This window comes from Terrapene carolina, unplaced genomic scaffold (genome assembly GCF_002925995.2).
Source record: "Terrapene carolina triunguis isolate 2854851 unplaced genomic scaffold, T_m_triunguis-2.0 Scaffold42, whole genome shotgun sequence".
Classification (NCBI taxonomy): Eukaryota; Metazoa; Chordata; order Testudines; family Emydidae; genus Terrapene; species Terrapene triunguis.
In genome coordinates, this window is record NW_020664393.1 from 16,297,584 (window position 1) to 16,310,217 (window position 12,634).

Here is a 12,634-nt window from a genome sequence, read left to right on the forward strand (position 1 = left end):
GAGAAATCAGAAATAGCAAGAACAAAACACCCACCAACCAAAGTATTGTGAATGTTGTTATAGCACTGAAGAAAATTGCACAATGTTAGACTAACCTAATGTGATATTTGAAAACATTGCAATACTATGTAATGCAATTTATTTTTATATAACCATCTTAATACACATTATTAGAAAAAGCTTCACAGAGAGAACAAGTCATAAGTTCAGTGAATGCCTTAAGCACCAGTAGAAAAATCACATTTTTAGGGGGCCCCAACTCTCCTCATGGGGAAAAAAAATCCAAACAGTATTGAATAGGGACTTAATTTATAGAGCTCATTCGATATTATTAAAAAAAATCCATATGAATTAATTGATTGGTAGAATTCTAGAGCAGGAATAAAAAATACTCAATTCTAGAGATTGGTTCAAATTCTATATATATTATATATGTATATTCTGTTAAATTCTATAATTTTTTTTCCATAAGAGACTCTAGTGTACTAGTCTTAATAATTACATATCCTGTTTCTTCTCTTCATGCCTACTTAAGCTCTATGCAGCAAGGTATTTAAGCATGTGTATAAGCATTTGACCTAATAAAGCCAGTGGGACTAACACATGACTAAATTCCTTCCTGAATTCGGGCCCAAATCCTCTGTCTGAAGCTGTAGTGTCCCACATCTCTGCAGGAACTTTCCTTATGGGTCTTCGCATGTTTCCTCTTACGTCCCGGCCCTCCTTTTAACTTGTTCTCTAGATTTCCCTCCCATTGTTGGTCAAGTACTGCATTTACAGGACAGCACACTTCAAAGTGAAATCTACTGGATAAGTTTAACTTTCCTGATCATGTAGGTCAGAGGAAAATGAAATTTGCCAAAGCTGGTAATCCCACTTTGAAGTCTGTTGTGACACAGACGCAACACAGGATTCTGCTGGAACATGGAGAGTGGAAACAACTTATCATTGAGTGTTTAGTAAAGAGGAGAGGAAGAAGGAGACAAAGAGGAAGATAGAGGAAGGAGGAAGAATACATCAGCCCAAAGAGCCTTATAAAAAAGCAGACCTGGGAAGATTGGCAAAAGGACATTAGAACAGTGCTTCTATATCCTGGGAAATTTCCCAAAACCTAGGAATTTTTGAGTAAAATGTTTCAACTTGGGAAATTGGGAATTTTCATTCAAAACCTAAATAATCCTGGGAAAATTTCATAAAAAGTAAAAGATTTTCCAAATCTCAAAAATCCTGGGAAGTTTTCATAAAAAGTAAAATATTTGCACTTCTTTTAAATTTCCCTCAAAATGCGTTCTTCGATTGGTGAATATTTGTCACGTGATTTTCATAATCGGGCTGTGCTGCTCTCCTATTGGTGGTGCTTCAACGTATTATATCATGATGGCACAAGTGAAGTGACAAGTGTGCACATGCATTCACAACAAACCAACCTCAGCAACAGCTGGCTGGCGGGTAATGAGGAGATGGTTATCAAATTTATCTTCTAGGTAAGGTTTCTTCCAATAATTAAATATATTGCAATACTTACTGATTATGATTAGTTTCTTGATCTGTCATTAAATCTCTAAAATTTTGTATTTCGTGCTTGCAGTTGCACAGAGAATGTGGACCAGAGCATTCGGCTGTTCATAAATTTGTAACACCACCTTCCTCCAGGCAAATATTAAATATCTTCGCCTACTGTGTTAGGTAATAATTTATAATATGTTCCCTTCTTTGATTTAAATATAAAATGAAATATACATTATACTAATTATCGCATTCCATTATTTCAGAGATCTCTTTCCATTTTTTATCTAACGTAAAAAATGAATAAAGAGCCTGGTAAGGCAGGTGAGAAGGGGAAGAGGACTGCAGAAGTAGACAAAGATCTGTCCACGTCGAAACTAAAACAACAGGATAGTATCCCTGACAGAGTATTGAAGACTCGGGGTGAACTTCCACCAAAAGAGAAGCCATCTACTTTCAAAAAAGCCTTTCAAGACTCGTGGTTTCAAGAAGGTAAATACAAAGACTGGCTGCAGAAAGTATAAAACAATAGTTTTTTAGCTTATTGCAAATGTTGTGATGTAAAAATCCAGGCAGGTACTAGTGAGTTAGATAAGCACACTAATGGTAAAAAAACATAAATAAAAGGTTGAGACAATATCTAATACAAAGAAAATTGATGATATGTTTAATAAACATGATTGTGAAATTAAAAAAGCACAAAAATTTGAAGAGCAAGTTAAAAATGCAGAGATTAGAATGGCCTGTTACTTTGCTGAATGCAATGTCAGTATTCAATCTGTAGAACACTTGACTGAAGTAGTTAAAAAATGTTTCCCTGATTCCAAAATTGCTGAGGCTGTAACATTAAAGAAAGATAATTGTACTGCTATAATTAGCAATGTTTTGGCGCAAACTGAGACTGAGGAACTTGTAGAAAAATTGAAAGTTAATGAATTTAGATTATTCAGGTCAATTCATGTTTGCAAATATAGCTGAACCGGCTAAAAAGGTTCTCACATTACCGCATTCAAATGCAGCATGTGAAAGAATTTTTTCCATGGTAACTGACATAAAAACCAAAAAAAGAAACTGTATGACAACCAAAACACTCAATTCTAGTGTAGTTATAAGGTCAGCTTTGAAAGCAAAGCAAGAGAAATGTTCTAATTTTGTAATTACTATTAAGCACTTGTATTTACATTGTAAAAATTATGTACAGTAAAAATGACAGTGATAAAACAAGTAAAAATATTAATGATGGTAATGATGTTCCTAGTGATGACTCAGACCATGAGTCAGAAAATGGATAAAACTCAGAGATTATAATAATAAGGAAAATTATATAAAAGAGTGTTATTTGTTCTTTCTGTTTGCTTTTTTATCTTATTTTATAACCATATGTTTACTTTTTATTTTTTCAAAGTAACTTTCATGTACAGTATACTGCAGGGCACATGCTGTACTTATTAATACTTTTGTTTTTAAAATAGTGAAATTTGTGTAAAATACATTGTTTTCTGTAATTTCAATCCTACTCCTCATGTGTTAAATATTTTATTGACTGTGTAAGTAACATAAGTTTAAAATTGAAAAACATGTCTATACTTATAAAAATTATAATAAATGTGAAATATCTCGAACAAATAAGGATAATTTGGATATAATATATATTATATAGTTATTAAAAACACACATATTACATTCCTTTGAGATTTTGAAATAAAAATGTTTATCTGGGAATTTTTCACCAGATTTGGGAAATTTTTAGCTCTAGGTTGGGAAAAGTTGGCCTCATGCTATAGAAGCACTGCATTAGAAGTGTCGGGAAAGGAGGGATTGTGCAGAAAAGGACACAACAGAATACAAATGGTAAGTTCCTCAGTCTGGCCACGCTTTTCAGGAGGAATGGAGCAAATGGGAGAATGGAAGGACTAAGGAGGAAGAACGTACCAGTATTGAATGAGCAGCCACACTAGTATCAAGGCATAAAGAAGGAAGAAGGAAGTAAAGATGGACAGGATTAGAAGGGTTGTAGTAAAAAGAGGAGAGAGAGAAAGCAGGAAAATAACAAAGCACAAAATCAAAATGGTATGAGGGGAAGATGAGAAGCTGGCAAAATCCAAAACTCCTTCCTGCACTAAGCAAATCTCCTTCCAGCTCTTGGCTGGTACACTCCTTTTGCAGCAGGACTGGAGGGAAAGGCAAAGAGGCCTGATTTTTTTTTTTTTTTTTAAGTCTGAACGTTTCTGCTGCAAACATTCAGTGAGAAATGTGCCCTGTTGGCATTATCAATGGAATTCTGCAAAGACACAGTTTTTACACTCACGAGGTTAATTATGTTCACCAAACCCACCTTCCAATATGACAATTAGGTTTGACTGACTTTCATCAAATGGCATTGTAGGTAGTATTTTCAAAAGTACAAAAGTTCCATTTTTACTCACACTTGGGAGCCTAAGTCTCGTTCACTTTTGAAAATGGAACTTATGTTCCTAAGCCATCTTGGCACTTTTGAAATTTTTACCATGTGGCTTCCATTAAATTAAATTTCTTAAGTAGGAAATATATTTCTGTTCTCATCAAAAGCCCCATATATTATTGTGTCCTTATTATTATTTGTATTGTAGTATCACCATCAGGCCTCTTGTTGGCTTTTTTTGTGAGACTTCCTATGGTGCCTAAGCAACCAGTGAGGTTTCCAGTTACTGATTTGTAGAATGTGCATTTCACTGTTTGTTTTATTAAGCTATAGGTGGCTTTGTATGGGGAACACTTCTGTTTTGTTCTGTTTTTTTCTTCTTCTTAATTTAAGTTCAATTGGAAAATTTTGTATCATCATTTATTACTCCTTATTGAGTTTTTTTTTTATATAAGGCCATATTGCTCCATCTCCAAAGTATTCTGTAAGCTATCCTAAATAGATTAAAAGCTCATATTTCACTATGCTCTTTCAAGACTACATTGCTACTCTATCACTGTCAATTAGTCTGAAATCAAGAATATGATTATTTTATTATATTTTTCCAGTTTATTAATGCACAGCTCTGAACATCTGAGTTTTTTGGGTGTTTGCCCAAGAAATAGCTGAATGGAGACCTTAGAATTTCATGCCAATGGTCGTTATGGGGCCTGTAGGAATGAGATTTTTTTGTCACACTGATTTTAATGGGAGCAAGATTGGGCTTCTGACTCTCGATACAATTAAGTATGTCATGTGAATACTTCTATCAAGCAAGGTCTAGTTTGTGGTACAAGTGACAGCAGTTAAGTGCCCAATTTTGCAAGTTACTGAATACCTTCAACTCCCAGCATGTGCTCCAACTTTCGGTGTTGCAGGACTTCAACCAGCTTCCCAGAAAAGGAAGGATTATCCTGGTATGTGACTTAATTCATTCTGTATGTGTCACAAGCATTTTTGTCAAACTTAAAACCCACTAGAAATGTATTAGAAGAGAACACAGTACTTTTGATGTTCGAGTTCTTTGCTCTAGTAAAACGCAAGTTGTGTGCTGCTTCATGTTTTTTCCACTTTATTCCCCTTGCAGTCCTAGAAACAGAGCAAGAATTATAGTACTTTCAATCATTAATTTGTATTGTTTGCATAGCACAGGCTTCCATTCAGTTTGAAATACATGTTTAATAATTTTTTTCCTTGAAAAACAATGGTTTAAATTAAAGGAGGAAAAATACGTTTTGTGAAACCCCCAAAATGTTTGCAAAATCTCAAATTGAAAAAACAAAAACTTTCTAGGAGTTTTCATACACCCTTTTACACCCCTCAGTTCTTCCATCCCTACTGAAAAAGTCTAGTTTGTTTGGATAAGTTTTGGTTTTATTCAGACCTGTGGATGATTATCTGAACGCTCCTCTACTTCTGTGATGGCTAGGCTGAGGAATACATCACACTCCACATGCATTTCTGCTTCATGCCTGCATCCATTGAAGGTGGTTTATGAAGGTGTGGGCAAATCAGAGCCAATAGCTTCATAATTCAAGAAACTGCAGTGGGTAGCATTCATCTTCACAAATGGGTTGCAGCTTCCTTTCCATGCAGATATCTGCCCTCTCTCTGACTTCATAGGCCTCTGCTTCCCACAACTCCCTACTAATGAGGTGAATATTCTCAGGATAATCCACAAGGGTGGAATTCAAAGATTCCTGAAACCTGTGTCCTCTTCTTTCAGGTTTTACTATAATGAAGGCTGTTTACATTAAAAACATTTCTATGCCACAAGGTATCACGTAAGGGTAGAATTCCACACTCCATTATAGCCACACAATTCCATTGATTCCCAGGAAACCCCAGTGAAGTCAGGGAGGGCAAAATTAGACCTTTAGTCTGCTATCCTCCAGACTTTTATAACTAAAGATTTATACAAAAGAGATGGAGCAACATCAGTAACAAATACAAAAGCCTTCTGGAAGTGGTGGCATATGATAAATTAATTCATAAAACACAGAACAACATTGATGAATTTAGAGCCATAGGGTGAGTATTGACTTAAGAGTAAAGGGGAGGTGCGATATCTAGGTCACTAAATAAAAGAACAAGGTGGGGAGGCCCTGATATTCCTTTGTTTTGTTAGGGACATCTCCTTTTCTCTAGGCATGAAGATAGGTTTCTTTGTTTTGTAGATATTGTGAATTTAGGACAAGACAAGTACAAGTAGTTCAGAAATGAAGAATCTCATATATCTGATCATAAAAATGTATTTTGCTTGTAGGAGGAAAATATAGTTTCAAATCCTACTGAAGGCAAGTTTTAGAAGAGAAGGATGACACTGTAATTTAAGCATTCTGTACATTAGTTACATAGAATGAAATTCACCCCTGGATAGGAGAAAAATACTGTGTAGCCCTGGTGTGGGCCAAGTCTCACTTAAGCACTGCATTCAGGCCATAAGTGGGACATAATTGGTGCCTCAGCGGTGTGCTGAATTCTCCAAATGGAGGCATTTTAGCCATATTTCATAGTCAATTTATTTAAAAATTATAAAAAAGACCAAACTGAATATAAATCAAACCCTAATCTGTACTCCAGAGCACTTACTAAATCCTGCCCCCGTGGAAGTTGTTTCAGAGACCCAGATGATTATTATTTTATTATGGGTTTTGTTAATCTTCTGTCACTGTTATGGCATCAGAAACAGTGGTTCCTTGTGTAACAATATGTGGAAGAGTGCCCACAATGATGACATTACATTGATCCCCCTGGCACATTCACAGAAATACTTACATACTGTCAGAGTTCCAAAATCTTGATTAGATGTAGCACATCAGCAATTCTTCCTTATATGAAACAACTTATATTTTCTGATTTATCATTGCCACACCAGTGACAACCCTTCAATCACAAAGTCTGCTCTGGGGAGAGAGATTTTTCCATAGGCTGTCAGTGGAAAGTAGAAAGATGTCAGCATTTTTTCCACTTACCTTGCCATAATGCACCATACAAAAAGAAGGATTTCCCAGGGAGAAACTATATGGGCAAACTTTTTTAAAAGTACAAACCTACAGCAAACTGATTTGGCTCATTTGGAAGGAAAAGCCTTAGGCCAGCTTCCTACTTCTCCAGCCAATCAAAGAACTTACTTCAGGAGCTCTGTCAGATACAATCCTCTTTACTTCACTTTGTCTCCTGCTGATACTGTCTTACATGGGATTGCCTCCACGCACAGTGCCAGGGACAGTTAACTCCGATTACAAAAGCAGATATTATACGCAGGCTTAGTTACACTTTCGTCTGTTGTAATACCAAATATCTGGGAGCATCTCCCATTGACAGACTAATCTTACTTTTACCCAGAAATACTGTATGGGTAAAACTTCATAAATAATAGTAACAATTAATAACAATTAATGTAATATAAAATGATTTGTAGTTTTGAATGTTGAGAGCACACTCTTACACAGATGCCATAGTATGACACCATGCCACTGCTAGAGTCAGCACCATTTCAGATAAGTGTATGATCTGGAGGACGGGGTAGTCCTAGATTTTCATCTTGCTATTCTCATCAGCTAGGTTCTCAGCTGCAACTAAAAAGTGCTCTGTGAAGCTCTGAAGGGGAGATGCAAAGGTGTCCTTTCAGATCCCCCAGTCCTGGAGCTGCTCTCCAGTCTTCTAACCAAAAAAACAGCATTGTACCTTCTGCTTTTCTGCTCAATCCATTTCATTTTCGAAGAGGATATAAAATTTAATTTGGTAAACAATGGTAAAATTACTGAAGCCAACTGATCAATTACTACAATGGTGAATCTGAAAGCAGGTGAGTTTTTAGTTTAAACTCAAGCTGAGTGTAGATCAGATAGTAACTACTTCCTTAAAACTGAGGCAAAAAGACAAAACATTCAGCTTGTATACATAGCCTGACAACAAATAAAAAGATACAGAATGAAATAAGCTTTGGGGACAATGCAGACAGAGCTGTGACACATATAAAAAAATTAAACACCAGGGCCAAGTCCTGTAGTTTCATTGAAGTCAATTACCAGAGATGCTTGAGTAAGTACTAAAGAACAATGCCTATATATTTTAAATACACAACACGTTTTCAATGGTAATCAATAGCTCTTTATAATAAGGTATTACTAGCCAAGGGAAAAATGGTTTCATTTTTCAGGGGCTCACTGTAATATTTTCATCAGTTTAGGCCCCCATGCATTTGCTCCAACCCCCAGTTTCATTTTGAGTTTTAGGAAGACCAAACTCAAATTATTAACATGACACTGAGTAGAAACAGCTTAGTTTCATATCAGAATCACAGCACTTTATATGACAAATGGACTAAGGTTCTCTTGAAAATGCCTTACCTGAAAGTGGGCCCCAATTTACTTGAAAAATTCATGAACCATAAAATTTTTTTCAAGAAACCTGCTCAGAGAAATGATTGAAGTGGAGAAAGAAATGGACAATTTTTTCCCCACTGTTAAATAAATGGAAACCACAAGATGTAGCTGTAGAAGTATGAGCCTGATTCTACTGATTATAGAACTGGGCCTATGAAGGGGAGAAGGAAGAGGAAATGAAATAGCAGGAAAATTCAAAATTCTAGTTTTATCTATATTTAATATTAACTGATTATTCTTTTAGGAAGAAACAGTAGATACCCATATGATTAGTGTAAGCAGAAAATACAAATTAAGGACCCAATAGGAAACTCACTCTGGTAAAGTTAAGCACATGCATAAGTCTTTGCAGGATTGGGGTCCAGTTGAAAAAACAGTAATAAAAACTATGCAGTGAAGTTTGCCCAAGAAAAGAAGTGTAAAGAGAAAACAGAAGCACGAGAACTATACTTTGGAGTAAGTCCACAGATCTAGATTGAGCACAGGAATATACATTTTTTCAAATAATTTTTCAAAACAGCCCAATAGATAGGCTGAAAACAAATCTAAAATTGGACCCTAGGTCACTGGTTTAAACCAAATTATTTCAGATCACATCCTACCAAGTAGGAAGAGAATGGTTATCTTCTTTACCAATCAAATAGTCTTTGGTCTAGTTACAGTATTTAGTCCTGCAGAACCTTATACTCTGAAACCTTAAATTAGTTCTGCCTGGCTCTGATGTCACAGAAATGGTTCTATGTGGGGGCAAATATAGTGAACACAGTACCACAGCAGACATATCAGTAGCCTTAGTTATATTCACCATGTCAGGATCTCAAGTGGGTGCAAGCATTGAAACTCAGTGTGAGATGTGAACAGGAATATCTCCATTCAAAAAGGGATGCCACTTAGCCCTGAGGTGAAGAGAATTTGATTAATAATGCTGTAGCAGCGATAACTTAATACAATAACTAGTCAATATTATACAGATAACCAGGTGTAAGAAGGAGAAGGGAAATGATGACATGTTTGTATTGTGCTCAGGACGGCTTAGTGTGGAAAGAGTCTGCACTAAAATCTCATGAATTCAGTAGGAAGGAGCCTTTTGTGTGTGTGTGTGGAGCTTCTAATTACTACAAGAGCAAATTAACTTCTTCTTGTGCCCATATTTGAGGACTTATTGCTGTACAGGACTTGTGCTACATCTCTATACAGAGGTGAATTTCAAACTCTGCGTATTTCCTATAGGTGATGCTGTGCACTGCTATGACAATATACAGAGCATAAAGTGTGACTCTAGCATATAGTGTATATGTTCACTCTCTCATGCACACACACCAGTTCAACTCACTTTGCCTTCTTTTATCCTTGCTCTAGATGGTTACATTTTTTATTATATGGTAACTCAGTGTATGTCTTCAATTTACTTCTCCCTAAGTTTCTATCCTATCTGTCATTTTCAGATGTAAATTCAGTGGCTTTTAAAAAAATGCATTGCATCGTCTAACTGCCTATGAATGTTAAACTGCTTGTTAAACTGAACTTCATTACCATCAGAATACTTTCTAAAGGTTTATCAAATCTTTAAGAATTCCTGCACTTTCCAATTTCCAACTTAATGGAAACGAACACACATGCTTCTAAATGAGCAGAGAAGCTAGTTTTATCTTTTGGAGAAAGTGACACAGTGATGAAGAATGACATTGACATTCTTTGATCAGTCTCCACTGCATGCATGAGATGTCCTGTGAATATGTTGTATATCAGGTTTGTAAGCATGGAAGATAACCTTCTTGGACTTGCATACAAGTTTAAATGGATTGTTCAAGAAATGGAGCTCAGCTTTTTCCTGAAAGGAAAAAAAAAAAAAACAGTGGGTGAAACTTCTTTTTAGTGAGGTATCTTTTATGGATTTTTAATGTGATCCCCAGGTTCTAATATGTTTTAAAGGTATTCAGAAACTAGGAGCTAATCCTGTAATCCATTTATTCTTAGATAGTGTGACTAGGGTTAACCAAAATAGAAAATGACCTCTGACTGGTTAATCCTAATTAAAGTTTAGCAAAAGACTCCTTTACAAACTCTCTTCTGTCAACTTCTACAGGTCTGAAATATAACTCAGAGGGCCAGGTTCTCAGGTGTAGTTGCACATTTCACAAGCATACAGCAGGAGTAAAAGGTGAGAGACTCCAGAACTGGTGCAGATTGCACAAGATTGATTCTGTGTCATTCCAAAGCAATTTTGTTGACACCTATTCAGAGCTGAGCTTCACTGGTAGCAACATAAAGAGATAAAAGGGGGGTTCTAGTACAAAGAGGGACATGTTTAGCAGAAGCTGATGTTATGTTTATCCTCCACTCATCAGGGAGATAAAATTCCCCTAAGCCCAACAGAGTAAATTAGAGCACCCCTGACCTGCTTTAAACCCCTGAATGGCAGGGAAATATCTCAAAGAATATATAAGATGGTGGGCTAGAATCATCAGTACATTTTGTCTGTTTAGTTCCAGTGCTTCTATATCGTGATGCCAACTTTTCCCAACCTAGTGCTAAAAATTTCCCAAATCTGGTGAAAAATTCCCAGATACAGTTTTTTACAGTGCTTCTATATCCTGGGAAATTTCCCCAAACCTGGGAATTTGTGAGTAAAATGTTTCAACTTGGGAAATTGGGAATTTTCATTCAACACATTTTACTCACAAATTCCCAGATTTTGGGAAATTTCCCAGGATATAGAAGCACTGTTTAGTTCTGCTCCAGAGCTGCAAAACAGCAGTAAAGCTGGTTAAAGTTTAAGCATGATTTCTGGCTGCTTTTCTTCTCTGGAGCATTGGAAAGCAGCCGGAGTGTGTTGGTGAATCTGGCGCCTTATGTTTCCACATACAGCATTTGCACTCATACTCTCCATGCAAGGATAATGGCTGGTGATTCCACATAGTGGCATACCAACTAGATTTATCCCAGCTTTCTTTTGACCTGCCGCCAACCTCCACTGGCACACAGGGGTGCAATGAACCTCCATCAAGCTGCAACCTGCACATGAGAGTCACAAAACACCATTACAGTCATCCACAAATTTGTCCCCACTGCACAATAGAATTACACTGGTTCTGATGTATCCAAGGCTGCTTCAGCTGCAGAAGGAGGGAAAGATTTTTTCCTGCTAGTGATATTAAATTGAAAACAAGAGAAGCAAGGCACACATGAAATACTTTGAGCTTGTTAAACTGGACTCTGAAGGGTGTCACTCTTTGGCTAGAAAACTGAAGGAAACCCACATGACAGAAAAAAATTATAGCCAGACTGAAAGTGACGTTTAATAAGCCTCTTCTGAGATAGTTACCAGCCTGGAACTTGCTATATACAAGACTTGTGGCTAAAGGGGAGGGAAGCTAGTTTCAGGTGAATGCTTTCTCCCAGGTCCTGTAAGGTGTGTGGAATCTGTCAAGCACAGACCTTTGGACCTTTATGAACACTGTTGATGAATTGTGGTTTCACCAATATACTAATATAAAACCAGTGAACCTGGTTGTATTGATAGATGATGATCTCCATTTAGAATGTAAGGAGTGCTTGTTCCTGTACTTTTGCTGTCTGGATACATCTTTGGAGTATAAATAAAACTTAACAATTGAAAAAAAAACAGATTAAAAATAAACATTGATTTTATCAGTTGAAATTATATATATATAAAAATCAGTGTGCCAACCCTATATATGCCTGTGTTTCTGTTTGGTTTTTAATCTATTTAAATTTTCAATTGCACAAAATGGTGGGTTTTAAGCAAGTTGGTTTTCTTTAACAATTTAAATTTTCACAGTAGCAGGAAATTATTGGGGGTGGGCTTAGACAATGGGAGGTCACACAAAAATTATTTAATGACAGTAGACCCTGCAAAAAGTTAAAGCTTTATAGCTGTCAAAATACAAATTGTCAACGTCACATGTCAATATCCTGAAATCAAACTCCGCTAAGTTCTCAAACAGAATTTTTCTTACTTTGCCTATCTCTAAATTTCTGTTATTATTTATGGACATATTTTTACATCAGCTTGTGTGTGTGTATAGAGATATCAATGTTTATTGACATTTACTAATATGAAGCTAATCCTTCCAAGCCTACATATATAATACTTCATCATCTGTATATATAAAGAGAGGAAACAGAGGAGATAGAATAACCCTCTAACATGGCATTACCGCACAAACTAAATTGTTGAAGGACTTATGAATGAATTTACTCTCAAAACACCCCTGGTTATTTAGAGAGGTGGTAGCCCCATTTTTATTATGCATGGCAGGACCAAATACTGTCT